The sequence below is a fragment of the Myotis daubentonii genome, chromosome 16 (assembly GCF_963259705.1).
Source record: "Myotis daubentonii chromosome 16, mMyoDau2.1, whole genome shotgun sequence".
NCBI lineage: Eukaryota > Metazoa > Chordata > Mammalia > Chiroptera > Vespertilionidae > Myotis > Myotis daubentonii.
Window position 1 is genome coordinate 3,501,044 of NC_081855.1, and position 19,265 is coordinate 3,520,308.

Sequence of the window (19,265 nt, forward strand, 5' to 3'; positions counted from 1 at the left end):
AGAACTGCTTATGAGGCCAAGGCGGGTGCCGTGCCCGAGGCCCATGTGGAGGCAGGTGCCAAACAGGGTTCCGGCCGTCACTCCAGGAACTACCAGTGGAGCCGTGAAGCCTGCCAAGAGCAGGGATTGTCAGCGTGGAACGCCCGCCAGGCGCGGGGCAGAGTGGAGGGCCTGCGGAGCTCTGGCCAGGCGCGCGGGGCAGGCACAGGACGACTCAGGCTGCAGTCGATTGAAACTGAGCCACGTGCTGGGCTGCCAAGCCCGTGTGAGGTGGAGGAAGGGCAGCAGCGTGGGCATCAGGCCTGCCCCCTCCCTCTGCCCTCGGAGGCGGCCTGGACGTGCCCAGCACCACCCATGGCGGGGAGAGGAGAGGAGCCGAGACCAGGCCACGTGGTATCCAGACCTGTGACAGTGAGCGGAGAAAGGGCAGCAGTGGAGGCCAGAGCAGCATCCGGGGCAGGTGGGGCTTGGGCCACCTGCACGTGCAGGGGGGTGTGGGCAGCCATGGGCAGGCGGGCGGCAGGCCCGGCCTCTGGCTGACAAGGCGGCTCAGCAGGCTCAGCAGAGAAGAGAGTGGAGGGCAGGGCTCTGCCTTCACAGTGCACAGGCCCTTGGGGAAGAGGGGATCTGCTGGAGGGAGGGCGGCCTCCCTGCCGAGTCACCCCCACGGGGGGGCGGGAGTTGCTGGGCCCCAGAATCGAGTGGTGGAGGGTGTCCCTGGGGAGAAAAAGCAATTCAGGACGAGGCTGCTCCTTTAAACTTTCCATGCCAGCCTTTGTGGGTGATTCTGACGCAGGAAGCCAGGTGTCCTGTCAGAGAGCCGATGGATTCCACCAGCCGTAGGAGCCAGGAAGGGGGTTGTGTGGGTCCAGAAGAAAAGGAAGACTTGCTTCTCACTGAGGGAATCGGGAAAGGGCCTCGGAGGCCCTGCTGCCTTGGGTTTGGACCTGCAGAGACAGGGAGGGGACCCCAGGAGGCAGGACTGGCCAGGAAATGGGGAGCCTGGTGGGGACACTCGGGTCTGATCTCCGAGAGCTCGGGGGCCGCAGGAGGTGTGGGCTGGGAGGCTGAGCACCGCACTGAGCTGGGAGCTCAAGTCGGTGGAAGCAAGGGGAGCCTTTTCAGGCTTCAGAGCAAAAGAAGGCCCACGTGGGCCCAAGGCGAGGACCCAGCAAGCCCAGCGTGGAGGCGCCCGCTTCCCTGTGGGAGGTGAAGAGGCCAGATGATGGGCTGTGGCTGTGAGGTGGGGGGGTGTCTGGTGAGGAGACCTGGGGGGGGAGGGGACGTGGGGCCCCCTCGGAGGCGGCCACAGGAGGACAGCAGAGGGCAGGTTAGCGGAGCAGGACTTGGTGTGTGGAAGAGAGCGGGGCTTCCGCAGGAGGCGGCCAGGGCTCTGGGAAGAGAACGGTCAGCGGGAAGGAAAGCCAAAGGGTGGGGCTGAGGCATCGCCACCCTGGGAGGGCCGCCAGGGGCTGTGCGGGGTCCTCAGACCTGCTGTGGCCTGGCCGGGTGAGATCTGTGCTGGGAGGACAGGGCGGCGGTGTCCGGAGGTCCTGGCCACCAGGAGTCCCACCTGCAGGGCTGTCCTCCGGGGGCGGGGGGAGGGGCGCGGGCAGTGGGACAGCTGCCCTCCAAAGGGCAGGGGCTGCTGGGCCTCAAGGACAAAGGCGGGCGGGAGCAGGGGAAGGAGCGTGTGGCTGGGCTTAATGGCCCTGAAGAAAAAAAAAACATAAAATTGGAGAATTATGGGGAGACATAAACAGAGTTGTCAGGCATTAGCTGCAAGCCGGCCCAGCTGGGGAGATGCCGGTGCTGGTGCGCATAAAGACAGAAGTTATAAAAGGGAGGGAACAGGAGGTCCTGCCTCCTTTTCTCACGCCCTGGCAGAGGCCCTGGCCACACACTGACGGGGGGGTGGGGGGGGGTGGCGCTGGGGCAGGGGCAGGGCCTGCCAGCTATGCAGAGACCCGTGGGGGGAGGAGGGACTCAGAGCCCAGGCTGGTGCAAGTACCGGGGAGCCAGGCCCAAGAACGAGAATTTATGGGTGCTCACACACCCTGCCATCATCATTTTCGCTGTCGCTGCTGATGCCATTAGTCAAGCACTAATGGGCTTAAATTTCACCTTAAACTCTCCCCACTGTCCTCAGCAGATGACAAACGCCATGTGTCCTGCTGTGCGAGCTGTTGGGGGCTCCGGCAGACACTGCCCCTCCTCTTCTGACAGCCTCTGGCCCCAGTGAGAGGCTCTCAGCCGCCCCAGGCCTGGGGACACGCACAGGTCAGGGGAATTCCCGGGGGTCTCTGGGAGCTCGGGGGGCAGGGTGCAGGAAAGGGGGCTTCTAGGGGTGCTTGGGAGGATCTGGAGTGACGTGGCATGGGAGGTGGGCACCAGGCCCAGCCCCCCCATGTGGTGTGAGAGGCTGTGCCGCTCCGGTTCCCCAGCCCAGGGCACGAGGGGCAGCGGCAGCGCGGACCCCAAGAGCCAGCTGCACTTTTCTGAAAAGCCTGGGAAATCGCGTTTGCTCAGACCAACGAAAACAGCAGTGGCTTTCCTTGGGGGTGGAATTCCATTCCACCCGCCCACCAGCCACCCGGGCGCTCATTCAGCTGACAAACCTGGCCCACAAGCCCCTGGTTGCTCTTGTCCATCAAAGGCTCCAGTGGCTGTTGGAGCCGCATCAGAGAAGACAAGTGGGTGATCTCTAAACGTAGTTTGCTTGGGAGACAGAATCCTTCCAGGGTGGCTGGTGGGGCGGAAGGGATGTGACCAAGGCGCTCGGGGGCCGTGGGCGTGGCGTGGGCTGCTGGCCCATCTGGTCCATGAGGGCTGTGTTTGCCAGGAAAGGAGGGGACGGGACAGGAATGCAGATGGAGCTACAGCGGAAGAAATACAGGTCAGGCTGTGGGGTTTCCCTGCTGTTGGCTCACGTCCATGGCCACTGCCCACAGCCCTTGGTTCCCATGGGGGGCCAGCGGCCTGGGGTCTCGCGGGGCCTTATTTGCCATCAAAGCCGGCTGTGGGGCTGGTGCTCAGTGCCCTTTTCCATGGGAATCTCCCTCCCGGGCCTCCAGCACTGGCCTCCAGCACTGGAACAGGAGCCTGTCCCTGTCCCCGCAGGGAGGAGGGAGGAGGCTGGCTCAGGTCTGGGGGGGGGGAGGGGGGCTCAGACGTGGGACCTGCCCCCTAAGGGCGTTGACCCTGCCCTTAGGAACTGGAGGTTTGGGGGAGGCAGCCCCTCCGGCCCAGGTTGGGAGCTGGGGCTCAGAGAAGCCCTGAGGGTCTTCCTCTTCGCCCACCAGTATTAGGACTGAGCCCCAAGGCATTCCTCTGCAGCTCTCGCGCCTGCCTGGCTTCCCGCCTGCTCTCTGGGAAGCTGTCCCAGCCACTCCTCACTGGCTCCTCGGCCTCCGTTCTCCGTCGCCGAGCACCGTCTGAGGGTGCCGCTCACACCCTGGCCTACCCTCGATGGCTTCCCAGCTCACAGCACAGAACGTCACCGTGGCCTACAGAGCCTCGCACATGTGGGCCCTGCCCACTGGTTATCTCTTGCCCCTCACATTACCCTTGGAACCACATTTTATTGCCCTCCCTCTCCTCTCCGGCCTCCCAGGCCTTTCCCTTTTCCCTCACTAATTCCTCTCCTCTCTCAGGATGGGGTGAAGACCTTGGGAAGCCCCCTCTGGGAAGCTCTCTCTGAGCCTGTTCCCACTCAGGCGTGACTCGGGGACCTTCCCCACGCGCCAGGAGGCTCAGCCACAGCTACCTCACTGTTCAGTCCTAGCACTTGTGTGGCACACGGGAGGCACTTAGTAACTGCGCCAAATGGATGTATAGGTGGGTGGATGGATGGATGGATGGATGGATGGATGGATGGATGGATAGGTGGATGGGTGGATGGGTGGATGGATGGATGGATGGATGGATGGATGGATGGATGGATAGGTGGATGGATAGGTGGATGGGTGGATGGATGGATGGATGGATGGATGGATGGATGGATGGATAGGTGGGTGGATGGATGGATGGGTGGTTGGTTATGTGGGAGGGTAGGTGAAGAGGCCATGTGATGTGTGAGGAGAACCCGTAGGCACCAGGAAGTAGAGTTGTGAGCCTTAGGCAAGTCCATGCCTCAGTGAGCCTCAACTTCCCTGTCTATAAAATGGTCTGCCAGTCCGATGGCTAGTAAGGAGGTTCAGAGTGAGCTGAGTGAAGGCGGAGGCCGGGGGGTCAGGTGCTCCAAGGACAGACATAGTCTGGGACAACACACATGTTCCCCGAGTTCCGCAGCCCCCAAAGTTCCCTATCTCCAGGGGAACACTGATGCCCACCATTTTAAAAATCTCCACCCAAGGATATGTTCTTATTGATTTTTTTAAAATATATATTTTATTGATTTTTTACAGAGGGGAAGGGAGAGGGATAGAGAGTTAGAAACATCGATGATAGAGAAACATTGATCAGCTGCCTCCTGCACACCCCCCACTGGGGATGTGCCCGCAACCAAGGTACATGCCCTTGACCGGAATCGAACCTGGGACCCTTGAGTCCGCAGGCCGACGCTCTATCCACTGAGCCAAACCAGTTAGGGCTGTTCTTATTGATTTTAAGAGAGAGAGGAGGGGGGGGGGGGAGAGACATCAATGTGAGAGAAACATTGATCGGTTGCACCTTGAACCTGCAACCTAGGTATGTGCCCTGACTGAGAATCGAACCCGCAACCTTTTGGTGCACAGGACAGTGCTCCACCAGCTGAGCCCCCGGCGGGCTGATGCCCCCGTTCTTGCTTGTGCCCAGGACCCTTGCTGCAAGGAACAGACTTCATCCCAGATCCGCTGCTCACCAAGGACCCCTGGCCTGCAGGCCTGGCTGTGCCGTCTGCACAGTGGGGTGCTCAGGTGTTCCTGCCGTTCCTTGGGATTAAGATGAGGCAGGGCAGGAGGCACTCTGGATGCCAGACACAGAGGGACCCAGGAGATATGGCCTAAGAGTGACTGATGTCCTAATGCAGCGGTTCTCAACCTGTGGGTCGCGACCCCTTTGGCGGTCGAACGACCCTTTCACAGGGGTCGCCTAAGACCATCCTGCATCTCAGATATTTACATGACGATTCATAACAGTAGCAACATGACAGTTATGAAGTAGCAACGGAAATAATTTTATGGTTGGGTCACAACGTGAGGAACTGTATTTAAAGGGCCAGAAGGTTGAGAACCACTGCTAATGCCTGCCATGAGGGTCGCCCTCAACCCCAACACAGTGCTCCCCCTGGGCCTTCCTGCTCTGGCCAAAGTTGCCTCCAGAACTGAGTGTGAAGCTTCCAAATCCCAGGCCTGGCCCCACAGCCGTGGATAATAATAACAACAACAACAACAACAACAACAACAACAACATGAGGCCTTTCCTGACGTACCTGTCCCAGGCTTCCCTGCAGGCAGGTTACGTGCGGCTGCAGAGAAGGGAGCGGCTCCCTCACAGAGCGGAGTGTGAGGCGTGGCTGTGAGCGTGATGACGACACAGGGTGCTTATGTCCATTTTCTCACTGGTTCTCTGGCCAGCCCTGTGAGGGGGATACTGACCACTCTCCCCGGCGAGGGGGTGACGCGCCGGAGGTCACACAGCACGTCCGTGGCAGGGCCTCGGGTACTGGATGTTCTTTCCAAAGACCCATGAGCTCTGGTCTGGAAGAGCCAGCATGAGACAGGGTGGACACAGGTGCCTTTCGGAGCCTCTTTCCACGGGCCTGGGGCCGCAGGGGCCTCCTGCCAGCTGGCCAAGTCTGTCCCACCGACGCGCCAGCTCGGGAACACCGGCGCTTGGGCCTGCTCTGGCCACTGCCCGCTGGGCCTCCGGGCCAGGAGTGCCGGGGCAGGAGGCTAGAGCCAGGTTCCTGCCACTCCAAGGAGCCCCACCTTCCTGGCCCCACCTCCACGGCCAGCTAGGACCAGGACAAGGGTTTTCCTGAGCTTTCTCTGTGTTGTAAAAAGCTGTATTTACTTTTTAAGACCAGCAGCTCACTTATTGGTCTCTCTCTGCCAGGCACTGCTTGGACGACTCTGTCCACGATCTCATCTAGTCCGTACACCCCCCCTGACGGACAGACTCTCACTCCTTTCACAGATAAGGAAACTGGGGCATGGATGCTGGGGTCACCTGCCCAGGCACCACAGTTTGGGGGTGTCCAGCAAGGGTTTGGCCCCAGGTATTCCTGCACTATCAGCCGCGCCCTGACAGCCTGAGCCCCGGGCCCGAGAAGGCCCAGGGTGGCCTCTGCTCCGATGACTACGGGGAAGCATGCTAACAAAGAGGATGGTGACATGGAAGAGCAAAAGCAGGCCCTGGGCGCTGGGGCTGTGCTTGGCAACAGCCCTGGTGGCAGCGGCTGACCAGACAGCTTAGGGCTCGAGCTGGGCCTGGCTTGTGTGTCTCCCAAGACTGTGCACCGGGAGTGAGGCCACAGCCGATGTGGGGTGGGGCCTCGGTTTCCTCACCTGTGAAATGGGGGGATGGCTCCTGTCCTGCCCGTTGTCCCATGCAGGATGAAGGTGGGTTGACTCCTCTCGGCATCTGGGACTCCTCGCTTCTTACCTGGGAATAAACAGCCCCCTGGCCTAGAGCCAGACAGCTGTCCGGTGGCTGTGCCAGAGGGAGCCGGAAACAGCCTCCTTCTTCAACCATTTGTCCATTGAAGTGTCAGAACCTTTACCAGGTGTCAGGTGGTCATGATTCAAAAAAGATCAAGGTCCCTCCTCTTTTACGCAGTGGGGCCTCTGCACACTTTCTACACTGCGTCCTCTCCCACCTCGAGGGTGCACCCGGTGATGCCCGAAGCCCTGCCTCCCTCACCAGCACTTCACTGTGAGGGACCCCCGCACGCACTTCCCCCCGCCTCTCAGTGGCCATCGGGGACACCTGGTTTCTGCTTCATCGCAGCCGCAGTTCATCGCCCTGTGCCGGCGTCTGCATCTGGCTGGGAGCAGGCCTGCTGGGTAGAGGCATCTGTAGTTTTTGGGGGTCCATATGGCCAAAAACTCTCTGAAGAGATTTACCGGTGTACCCCCACATCCCCAACTGGACCAGCCGAGCCCGGTAGATGCAGGATGCGTATCCGTACCCGGCCTATGCCCAGAAAAATCAAATGGGTCATTTCCCCAAAGGAAATCCTCCAAGGCCGGCGCGCTTAGGGGCCGGGCCAGGGAGCGCCGGGGTCTGGCCCTTCGCCCCGCACCCTGACCAGTGACGGGCTCGGCACTGCTGCAGGTCTCTTCGTCATAAATCAAGGGCGCTGACGCAGCCTGCCCCGCGGCTGTCACGAGGATGAGATTTGTAGATGCAAAACGCTTACAAGGACAGTGCCTGGCACCTACGGCGAGTGCGAACTGGCTGCTACTCATTTAGTCTGGGTAAGCCTTGTCCCCCAGGACCGGAGCCTGGGTCAGAGGTGTGACACCTTCTAAAGGGGTCAGGGAAGGGGAGAAGGGATGGGGAACCAGCAAGGAAAGCGTGGGATCGTTTCCCAGCTTCCCACTCTCCTGATGGGGACACAGAACCAGGAGGCATGGACGTGACGTGACTACAAGCTTCCCAGAGTGATGCTGCCAGGAAGCGGTGCCGAATGCAGAGTCCCAGGCCCCACGCAACCAGCTGTGAAGGATGCTGAGCCCAGCCCCCAGGACGCAGGGGCCCGAGGGCCGGATGGTTGAGATCTTGCGGCCCGTAGTGACCCACAGGCCAGCAGCGTCGCCTTCCCCGGGAGCTTTTCAGATTGCAGAGCCCCAGGCCTGACTCCACAGCAGAGTCTGCCCCGCACTCAGACGTGCGCACTAGCTGTGAGCAACACTGACTCCAGTGGGCAAGTCACGCCCGCCGCGGGAGAGGGGCCTTACCTTCAGTCCCGCAGCCCTCCCCAGCTCTGGGGTGTCATGTCCCTTCAAAGCCCTCCGGAAGACCTGCTCTGTCTCAGACACCTGCGGGCCCTGGGAGGCAGAGTACAAGACTGGGTCCTCGCCACCAACCCCCACTGGAGCGCCGAAAGGCACTGCCCTTCACTGAGCCTCCACCAGGTGCCACGCAGTGTCTCACTCCGGCTCAGGATCACCTGTCAGCGTGGTGGTAATCAGCAGGTTTTGGCTGAGGAACGACATGACGCTCAGAGAGGTGAAGCAATAGTGTGCAGAGCCGGGATTTGAGCCCAGAGCTGTGTGGCTTCGAGGCTTTCGGCACTTACAGACAGGGTGCAGCAGGGGGCAAATGAGCTTCCCCTCATGTCTCATGTCTCGCGACAACCAGCACCTGTCAGTCCTCACAACTGGCCGGCCCGGCCGTGGTCAATCTGACATCTCTAGAGCTCCCGGTCCCACAGGCCTGCCACTCTCCCGCCAGCACCACGGCACCAGCCAGGAGGGGACACCCTGCGCCTGCTCAGAGCAAGTGAGCCCTGGGGGCCGGCGGCGTCCGCATGCAGCTGGAGAGGCTCCCCCAGATGTGGAGTGACTGGAAGCCGGGAAGGGGGGAGGAGCTTCTGGAGGTTTGGTGCAGTTGGAGATGGGCCTGGGAAGAGCGAACAGCCTTTAGCTGGGGACAAGCACCACTGCACGGGATGCTAGCAGGACCCGTCACCTGGGTCAGACAGCCGGACGGACGCACGCCCCCGCCTGTGCTCTGAAGCACCTGCACACTGCACTGCTCTGAGCAACCCGCCACGGGAAGGCGGCAGCCGGAACCCAAGGCTCCCCGCGGCCGCCTCTGGAACAGCTGCTAGTGGTTCGCTTTCCCCAAGGGTTAGTGCTTCTGGGCACCAGGCTGCACGTCTGGGGGGCTGGCAGGGTCCACCCCCACCCAGGAGAGCCGGGGGCAGGCCTTCCCCGCAGTGGGTGGGCGAGGGAGCCAGGAGGACGAGGTCCTAGCTGCTCAGGGACAAGGGTCCTCCCCCCCGAACGCAGCTGAGACGGAGAACCCTTCCAGAATGGTGGCCGTCTCAGTCTGTGTGGGGGGAGGAGGTATATACCCACCCAAAGCTGCTCAATGTGCACGGCCTGTCATTTCGTCATCAGAGCAGCTGCACATTTGGAAGGGGGTGGTGCCTGGCTGGGGGCTCCCACTTGGGCGGCAGATGACCAATGGGCCTGTGTGGCTTCACACCGTGCCTGCCTGCGACCCAGGAGCCAGCCTCTGGCTGGGACGCACCTGGGGGCAGGAGAGGTGCCTCAGGCAACTAGATCTGCAAGAGGACGCAGGTGGGGAGTGTGGCCGTGAAGCCTCTCTCCAGCTCCCCACCACACCAAACCCCCTGCCCCCCAACCAGTTGTCTTAAATTTCCGAAGGAGCAAACCAGAACCTCACTGTCCTCTACCTGCCTCCCTCAAGCCCCAGGCACCTCCCTGATGCCCAGCTGCTGAAAGAGCAAACAAGCTTGAGGCCCCAGCACAGGGCCCAGAGCGGCCCCTTCCCACTGTGGCACTGTTCCAGGTCTGGGATGAGAGGTGACGTCACCTCCTAGAAGGGCAGTTTGAGGATTAGAAATAAAATCTATCAAGGCACCTCGGCTGCAGGAGAGGACCAGACAGTATGCTGACGCTGCTGCTGCTGCTGTTATACCCACAGTCTGAGGGTTACTGAGAACTTTCTAGATCCGAGGGAGGCCCCAGGCTGGTGTGTGGGCTGGCTGGGGGTTGGAGCCCCCTGAGAACCGACCAGCCCGCCTATGTGCTCAGGGGCCCTCTCTCCTGCTCTCTCCTGACCCACCTTGCTTTCAGAGCTGCTGGGCCCAGCAGGTGGCCCAAGGGTGTCATCAGGCAAGCCCAGTGCAGCTGCTGTTCTCACATCTGTATTCCACATGCCTCACTCCTGCCCCCAACCCATCAGGCTTCTTGCCTCTGACAATCCAGGCCAGAGGCCTGGGGTGGGGGTGGGGCCTCCCCCCCTTCCCACCCCTGCAGCTAAGCTGGGGAGAGAAATCTAGGTTCCCAAGAAGGCTGTGTTCTTTCCTGCCACTGCGCCAGGCAGCCCTTTGCGGCTGGAATGCCTTTTTCCTTCCTTCGCAGCCCACACTTCCTCCATCCCCCTTTCGCCGTGGGTGTCTCTCACCCCACCTCGTTCAGGAGGGAGGTGCTTAGGGGCCAGGCTGTGGGTCGCCAGCATCGGGCACGTAACAGAGTCTGGAAAATGTCAAGCGACTGATTGAGTCAAAGCCTGCAGGGGTTCTGCTGGCCCTCCTTGGGGAGGACGGGCTGGGGTTTGGGTGGGTGGCCTTTGGCGAGCAGGGTAAAGGGAGTGGACATGAACTTCCTGCTGTCTCATTCCCCTGAGGAAGGGGGCGGAGCCTGAGCTGCGGGGCCTGAAGGGGAAGGGGCTGGGAGGGAGGGTCGAAGGTGGGCAAAGAAGGAAGAAGCGGGGGAGAGGCCTCCCCGTGCGCCCGGGCGCGGCGCGGGCGGTGTTGGCCTTCGAGCTGGTGTGCCAGCCGCTGCTGTTCAAATGCTGTTTGTTTGGAGCAGCTTAGGGAGGAGGCTGGAGGTGGGGGAGGCAGCGCCCCACTTGGTGGCGCCGCCTGAGGGTCCTTGTGGTAGAAGCTCCAGCCTCGGTGATGACTGAAGGGTGGGCGTAGAAGAGAAAAGACCAGGAACCAGAGGGCTTCTCGGCGCCCAGGAGCTAGAGCCAGAGCCGCCTCTCGCAGCCATGCGAGCGGGAAGGGAGGCGAGGGGACCACAGCGCTCTGCTCCCCGCCCCCAACCACTCGGTTCCAATATTTCGCAGAAAGGCACGCGGCTCCTAATCGGTCCTTTCCGGGCTGAGATTTAGCCGCGCGATGCCCGCGCAGGGGCGGGGGCCACGGGCCGGGGGAGGTGCTCAGAGTCCGGAGCCACCGAGCGAGGTGAGGAGCCCGCGGCTTTGGCTGGTGGGGCGGGCGGGCGGGCGGGCGGGCGCACAAGCGGGAGAGGCAGCTATGGAGAGGGGGGCAGATTAAAAATAATCCTCTCGGGCTGGGGAGCTCGCGCGCGCTCTCGCCTCGTTCGGTGCCAGAGGACTCCAGGGGAGGTGGCGTTGGGGAGGGCAGAGCGGGATTCCCCCTCCTCCGCGGGGCGGGGTGCCCGCCTGCGCGCCGCGGCGGCACGTGTGCTGCGCCGCCCGCCCAAGCCCCCTGCACCCAGCGAGGGCGTCCCCTCCCCAGGACGGGGCGCAGCTGGCAGCGGCCCCCGCCTGCAACCTCGCGCGGTTGGAGGGAAGCGTGTCATTATTTATTATTTACGAGCGTTAATAGGTTTGAGGCTCTGAGGGTGGGGGCCAGGGCGCTGCGGGGACCGAGGCATTAGGGGAAGGGCGGAGAGGGAGGGGCTGCGGCGCCCGCCCCCAAAACCAGATCTGCGCCTGGCCCCCACGTTCGGGGCGCCCCTCCGCCCGGCTCCTCGCCGCCGGTTGCTGGGGCCGCGCAGAGCGCCGGGAGGGAAGGGCTGCGGGCCTTCGGTTTTGCTTCTCGGCCTCTGTCCTGTGCGTCCTCACCCTTCCCAGGGCGCGGGGAGGGGGCTGCGGGCTGTGCGCGCCCCTCGCGGCCGCCGCCGCGTCCCCGAGGCAGCCGGGGCCTCATTTATCATCATCTTTGGTCAAGTGGAGTGTGCAAGGAACAGCTGCTGCACTCGGCTGGCTTCCGAGGGCGGCGACAGCGGACTCGGGGAGATGAATGACGGGGCGGGGGCGGGGTCACCGCGCGGCTGGGGGGCGGGGCGGAGCGGCCGGCGGCGCCTCCGCCTGGTGGCGAGCGCGGCTCCCCCTTCCTCTCCGGCGCCTCCAATTACCTTGGATCGCGGACGCGGGGCGCCCCAGGAGGCAGTCGGGCGCGCTGCCGGCAGAGCCCGAGGTCGCCGTGACCTTGCTGGGGTCAGCGGGTTGGGCTGCGGAGGAGGCGGCGCGACGTCTTCGGTGGCGCTTTCGGGATTGGAGCGGAGGCTGGGAAACTGGAGGGGCGGGCGGGGCGGCGCGGGGGACACAAATAGAAGGTGAAATTTTACCTGCCCCCGAGGGAGTCCTGCGGCGGTTCTCCGCGGCGGCGGGCGCGCTGCCTTTGTCTTACACGGCGGCAGCATCTGTCGCGGGGGGCGGCGAGGCCGCAAACAACCCCACGCCCCGCGCGGCTTCCCCCTCCCGGGCCTGGCCCTCGCCGGGCTCCAGCACTCGCGGCGCCGCGTTAACCCTGCCCGCGCCGGGGCGCGCCTGGGAGCCCCGGTGCCGCGCACGCCTGGGGTGGGGCTTGCGGGCCCCGGGCCCCGAATGGCCTTCGCGGGGGCGCCGGGTGGCCCGCGCCCACCTTCCAAGGAGCCCGTGGTATCGACCGGGGCGGGAGGGTTCATGGCCTCGTTGCGCACCCTCAGTTTTCAGGCCCGAGCCGCTTCGTCCCCGTCACCCCGAGTGGAGACTGAGTGCGCAGTGAGCGGAGTCAGCTGCCAACTGGAGCGCGGGCCGGCTCCACACTGAGCAGAACCCTCCCCCGCGGACTTGGACGCAGCCATTTCCTCCCTCTCCCTTCTCTCTCTTTCAACCTCCTCCCTTCTTCTCTCTCCTTAATAATAAAATTATTCCGAGCAGTTTGCGGTGTGGCGGGCGGCCAGAAAAGCGTTTCTTTAAATGCCGCTGTCTCACAATTAGGCAGCGAGAGGATTTGACACTGTGGCGGCCTGACCGGCGGCTTCCTCCCCCGGGACCGGGAGGGAGGCGACGCCAATTCCCCCGGCTCCTCCCGCAGTTGGAACGGAAGGGTCTGGCGTGCTGTGCCTCTCCGGCTGTCAGGCTGCTGCAGGGGGGTGTCCACCGGGAAGCACCCCCGCCCCGCCAGGCTGGGAGGGGGGGCTCTTCCCGGCTCCTCTGGGAAGCGGGGGTCCAGGGAGGACCTCCCCACCACCCTTTCTGGCCTCCAGCTCAGCGCTCCCTGTCGGACAGAAGAGCACTGGGGAGGAGCTGGAGGGTCTCAGCCTGCTGGCCTCCGGCAGGTCGCCCTCTCTAGGCCTTCATTCATTTCCTGCAGGTGAGGGGAGGCTGGTCTTAGAATTTGCTCTGCGCACAGTGGCTTCCTCAGATCAGGCAGTTCCCCTTCTCCGGGCTTCCCCTGACTGCCTGCTCTCCCCACTCCCATGGCCTCCTGGTGTCACACCGAGCAGCTGTCTGTGTGTCTGTCTGCGTGTCTGTCTGCCTCAGGAGGGCAGGGCCATGTGCTTTTCCCTCTGCACCCTCAGCACCCAGCTTGCTCCTCCCCAAACCCCCGGCAGACTGTAAGCCGAGCAGAAGTGAACTTGACAGGTGAGTGGGCACAGGTGCCGGAGGGATGATGACCCAGGGGCTGTAGAGGGCCGGCCGTAAGCTGATTGGCTACAGTTGATTCATGCCTCCAGGCCTGGCATCATCAGCCCTTTCTCTGGGTGGCGTCCTTTAGACTGTGATGAGGGTTAAGTGATGAACCCAGCCAGGAGCTGACCACGCGTCCCATCAGCCCGACCATCCGGGCAGTAGGCAGTATGAAACGGGCACCTACTTGGGCCAATGTCTGGGCGTAGAGCTCCGGACCCAGCAGATGGAGCCCCGCCCTCCTCAGGCTGCACTCTGGGGAAGGAGGCACACGCACACCTGTCGTCATACCATTCCTTACGCACTTACTGCTGCCATGAGCGCCACCAAGGAGCCCTGCAGGGGCCAGCAAGGTGGTGGGCACTAGGGCCTCATCCAGGTGCCTCTCACTTCTCTGCCCCTCCTTCTCCAGGCTGCCCAGCTCTTCCCTGCCACTGGCCAGCTGCACGGCCAGCCCTGCCTCCCGGCCTGCAGCCCTCACCTGCTGCTCCACCCGCAGTCTGTGCTGGACTCAGGGCTTCTCCCGTTCTGCTCTCGTGCCTTCTCATTGAGTGCCTCCCAAGGGCCTACGCACTTACATGTCGAGATTCCTGCCCACAAGGCCCTGCCTGTGACCATGGAAAGTTCTGTGTCAGTTCCATCAGCGGGCGACACCTGGGAGCTTGTGATCAGATACAGCACAGCCAGCTTTTCTTGAAATCTGGCATGTTAAATTTTTTACTTGGTTGATAACATTTTTTAAAAAGAGATTTATCTTTTTATAAAATCCTGATTTCTGGCGTTTTAAAGGGAAAAATTCAAGTTCTGGCACCTGGGCCTTCCTTCCCATAAGGCAGCAGCTCACTGGGGGTGAGTGGGGCTGCTCCGTTCACCCGCCCACTTCACGTCAGCACATCACCCGGCTGGAGGGAGCGTGTCCTTCGTTGGATGAGTGAGGGGCTGTGGCCACAGATTCCCGTCCCCACCCAAATGGGCTCTGTCCCGCCACCTGGCCGCTCGCTCCGGACACTTTCCTAGGCCAATACGACACTTTACACGTTATTTAACGGATATTTATTGTTATGGGAAATGGAGGTATAGCTGTGAACAAAACAAACCAAAACACCCTGTTCTCACAGAATCTTCGTGATCATGAGGAGAGACCAGTGCGGACCACGTGACTTATCGCAGGAGCTGAGCACGGGGGTGGAGGAGCTGCCCGGGTGCCGTTTCCAGGCTGCTTGGGGGGGGCCCCCTGAGAGGGTGAGGCCAGTGCCGGCTCTGGGAGGAGCCCTGCCGAGGCCTGAGAACAGTGTTCCAGCAGAGGAGGCAGCAGGTGCAAAGGCCCTGAGACTCGGCGATGAAAATGCTGGCCCAAGGCCACCAAGTCAGTCAGCAGCCAGACAAGCCGTAGGCGTGGTGCCTTGGGGCTTCCACTTCCCAAGGGAGGTCCTGCTCTCTGGGCACATGGGGTGAGGCGGACAAGACCGGGGTGAGAGGCTGGGCACTCCTCGCCTCTGCCTCCTCTCCTAGCCAGCAGACAGATCCTAGCTCAACCACACTGTGCAGTCGCCTGCAAGGCCCGGACCTGGGAGTGTGGGCGCGGGATCAGAAGAGGGCAGCCTGGGACCCCCTCCGTGGGTCCCCTTGAGCCCCTGAGTCGGCCTCTTGATCTTGCTGGCCTGGGGCCCAGAGCCCCCAGCCTGAGTGTCTGCATCCCAGCAGTCGGCCCCACCACCCTTAGTCTTTCCCTCATTTTGACAGACAGGGAGAAGTGCTGCTGTTCTTTGTCGAATAAAAATCTAAAAACAATATGTCCACGAGAGCCTGATAAGTCTGAGCTGACAGCAGGTGAGTTCTCCCCGACACACCCCTCTCTGCCCCCTGAGAGGCCTTGGATGCTAACACAGCTGCTTTGGGAATTTCTTCTTGCTCCCCCCAAGCCCCGCCCCCAGCACGTCACAGCAGGGAAGCCCCATTGGCCAGCTGCCCCTCACCCAGACTGTGGACGCCTCTGGCTTAAGTGGCTCAAGTCTCGGGCTTGTGGGCCCCTGTATCCCAGAGAGCCACCGCGGAGGGGCCGGACACAGCCTGCGCTGTGGGAGCCTTCCAGTCACTGGCCCTCCTGGGAGCGGGTGCTGGTTTTCCGACAGGACGGGTGCTTCCGAACCAGCACAGCATCACCCGGCAAGCGGTGCCCAGGCAGTGCCCAGGCGAGCATCGAAGGACCAGGAGGGGTCCTTGGTGGGTGGGGCCTGAGGGAGGGCCTCATTCAGGGGGCCCCGTGGGTGTCTGCTGCCTCCGCCTCTGGTCCTTGCAGAGATGCCATCGGCAGGCTCCCAGGAGGGCTTCCCACCATCTGTAGAGGCCAGAAGCCCCTACTCCCGTTCAGGCTCCCTCCAGAGACGCCCGCCTCGCCTGGGCATCTGGAGGGGGGCTGGGTGGTCTGCCTGCTTCCCCTCCCACTCACCCCAGTGCTTGCCTCAGTATCCAGGCCCTCACACCTGCCTCCCGTGCTGGGACCACGGGCGCATGAATGCGGAGGGGTGCGTGCCAAGTGAGGGGCGGTCTCAGGAGGCCATACTTGGGGTGGGGGCTTCCTTGTTCTCTGGGATGCCTTCCTCTGCCCCGTGCAGGGCTCCCTAGCTGGCTCTGGCCCCCACCTCATCACTAGCCGCCGGCCCAAAGACCCTCCCTGTCCCAGAGGCCTGTGGGTCCTTGAAGGCTCCTCTTTCCCCAATTCAAGCCAGGCCTTTAGGATTCAAAATGGACCTCACGGATCAGCAGTCAACCTGGCGAGTGATTTACCGTCTTCATGGGGGTCTCTTATTAGCGCTCATCACCTGCCACTAGTGGCCCCTCAGCTCCTCCTTGGACACCCCAGCTTCCTGACTTCGGGGACTTTCCCCTTCCCGTTCCCAGGCTTGAATGGGTTGGGTTTAACAATATTTTTCCTGCAGCTACAAATGAGGACGCAGGGGAGCACAATGGCCCCCACTCCCTTTTCCCTCCTCCTCCCACTCTCTGTCCTTCTCCCCCTCTTTCCTCTGTCTGTCTGTCTGTCCCTTTTCTGTCTCCTGCTATCCCTGTGTCTCAGGAAAACCTTCCGCCAGACTCCTGGCTGCGCCCCACCCGGGGGGCTCAGCAGCTGCGGGGCCTGGAGAGGCTGTGGGCCCAGTGACCTCTCTGAGGTGACAGCAGGCGGCCATCGCCACTGTTGCCCGTAAGCGGACCTCCCTCAGGTGGGTCTGGCTCCTTGCGGAAAAGCGGGCCCTGACCTGGCTGGAGTCCTGGGAACGTGAGCGCCCGGTGCCGCTCCCTGCTCACCCTGCTGTCACGCTCCGAGGTGCCTCCTCTAAAATCGAAAATTTTTTAATTAAAGAAATATTTTTATTGATTTCAGAGAGAGAAATGGAGATAGAAACATCAATGATGAGAGAGAACCATTGATTGGCTGCCTCCTGCACGCCCCACACTGGGGATCGAGCCCGCAACCCCAGCTTGTGCCCTTGTCTGGAATCAAGGCCCGCGCTCTGCCCACTGGGTCAGCCCGGCCAGGGCTAACGTGGGGATTCTTGTGGGGGCCTGGTGAGGGCGCTGCCCTCGCTCTGGACAGGGCTCGGGCTGCAGGTCGCAGAGGCTCCCCTGGGGCCACCCATACGCAGGCCTCTCCTCCCCATCTCACCCCTTCCTGTAAAAGGCAGAGCAGTCAGCACGCACTGGGGTGCCCTTCACCCTACAGCACCTTTGGGGGAGGGCGGAGTTGGGTCTTTGCCTGAAGGGACTGCTGAGGCCAGCAGCTGCCAAAGGCCCCTGAGGGCTGAGGACCGCTGGCCTTGCACCGTGGGAGGGTCTCTTCACGCCCAGCTCTCTCTCCCCCCGGTGATGGCTGTCAGGGGCTGGGGGAGCCATGAGGGGACTCCTGTGGCCTTGGAGGCAAGGGCTGGACCCTGAGCCAGCCTCCAGGGCACGCCCCAAGCGGGCCTGCTCCCCGCCAGCGGCCTGGGAAGACCAGTGCCCGGGAGTTGGGAGTTGTCATGCTAGTGCAAATGTGCCTAATGCACGGCCGACTTCCTCTTCCTTCCTCCTTCAGAGACCAGGCTTGGCCTAGTGTCTGGAAGAAGAGGCAGGTGGGGGAGCCGGGCTGGACCAGGAGACCTGGGAGGCTGTTAGGGGTGCGCTCCCCTGACCCCCACCCTGTCTCCCTCCAGCTGGACCCACAGAGGTCAAACCCCCAGTCTGCCCTGCTCTGCCCCCTCCTGGGAAGCAGCCCCCTGTGCCTGCCTCTTTCCTTGTCTCTTCCTAGTGTTCTCGAAAAGTCATCCTAATCGTAACGATTAATAACAGAGCCCGTGGCGGCCCTTAAAGACGCAGAGCCCGTTCTCTCCTGGCAGAGCCGGCTGTCTCTGAGCCGTGCCTTTGATGCCAGGCCTTTGTTCCCGTGTCCCTGCCCCGCCCTGCATCGGGGGCTGGAGGTGGGTGTTGGGGTGAGCATTTCGGCTGCTTCTCCATCAGGCGCTGGGCTTTCGCATTTTAATTGAACTGTCTTTGCTCAGAGATAGATGCTCTCACCGCATCCAGCTGCTCGCGTGGATTGGGGACCCGCCCGCAGTGCAGCGCGGCTGAATGAAAAGACGCAGCAGCTGGGCTGATGGGAGCGGGGGAGGGTTGGACACTGGTCATAGCACTTTCTCTTTGTAAATAATGTTTCTGGGTAATGCATTTTGGAGAATGTGAAAAAAATAAAAGCTGCAGAAATGTTAATGATATCCACAGGACACAGCAGGAAATGAGAGCAATCTGGGACTAATAAAAGCTGAAATAGAATCTGTGCAGATATACAAGGCGCAGCCTTCAGAGTGGGCTTGGCTTTGCGCATCTGGGCTCATAGCACAGCGTGGGGGTGGGGAGGGCAGCGCTGGGGCTGCAGGGGTGGCTTCCACCTGCTGGCCCCGAGGGGGGGGGAAGCCGGGGTGCCTGCCCGGGACGGAGGGGGCCACCTGGGCAGGCCTCCTACAGCCGTTGGGTCAGGAGGTACAGGGCTGCCCACCTGTCGGGAGCCTCCGGGCCAGAACTGAACTCTGCCCCAGCTCCTCGGGGCTGGCGTGTGGCAGCAGGCACCGCCTGTGATGTTTGACCCAAGCGCCAGAGATGGGAGTGCAGTGGCAGAAGGGCAGACACGTCTCGCGTTGTCGGGGGCCTGAGATAAATCGGGGAGGCCAGAGGGCGTCTGGCTTTGCCGGGCCGGGTGGGCAGGAACTCGCCACAGGACACGGGGCCCCTCTGCAGCCGGGGTCTTCAGCGCTGAGCCAGCACAGCGGCCGGCAAGGGCCACGGAGGCGGGCTCCGGGGGCTGTCTGGCTGCCCTGGGCTCGCTGGGTCAGCCCCCAGCAGTGAATGAGGACGGGGTGTAGGTAGGGTCCTGGAGAAGAGGAGGGGTGAGCGGGGCCTCTTGGGGCAGCCCCTCCCCTCACTCCACATCTTCCCCTTCTCCCACCTGCATGTCTCCCTTCCCTGTGCTCCTGTACTTCCTCCGGTTTCTCTGGAATCCTGTCGCCCACGCAGGCCACCCTCGTTCAGTGCTGGCCATGGAAGTGCCCGCGCTTTCCTGGAGGCCTAGGGTGTGCAGGCCGAGCTGGGTCAGGGTCTTCCTGTCCCCTCCCCACCGCCAAACCCCAACCCTGGTTGTGGGTAAATCCTGAGCCCCCTGGGCTCCCCAGCCTGGAGTGTACCGTGCTCCTCCCTCTGCGAAGGGCCTTCTGAGGTGACCAGGCCTCCAGTCAGATGGGAGACCTGCAGCCTGAACGAGGAAGGCTGGTCTGTTTTCTGAATCCAGTTGCTCTGCCCAGAGGGCCTTCACCCCAGCATCATTTTCTGACCCGGAATCCTGCTTTGGGGTCGGCCAGGGCCCCAGCCCCTAAAATCACAAACAGATGGGCTCTTGGCTTGGTGTGACC

The 19,265-nt window shown here is 62.5% G+C and overlaps 1 protein-coding gene across 3 annotated transcripts in view; it reads left to right on the top strand.

Moving 5' to 3' along the window:
• The window catches only part of RAI1 (retinoic acid induced 1), a 113,158-nt gene that overhangs the window by 79,385 nt on the left and 14,508 nt on the right, over positions 1-19,265 (top strand). Inside the window, exon 1 of one of the 3 annotated variants that reach the window (XM_059668354.1) lies at positions 10,411-10,870. The exons of the other annotated variants lie outside the window; for them this stretch is intronic. The gene's annotated coding sequence lies outside the window, so the exon portion shown is untranslated. Of the gene's footprint in view, positions 1-10,410; positions 10,871-19,265 lie in introns of those variants that run through there. 3 annotated transcript variants of the gene reach the window in all.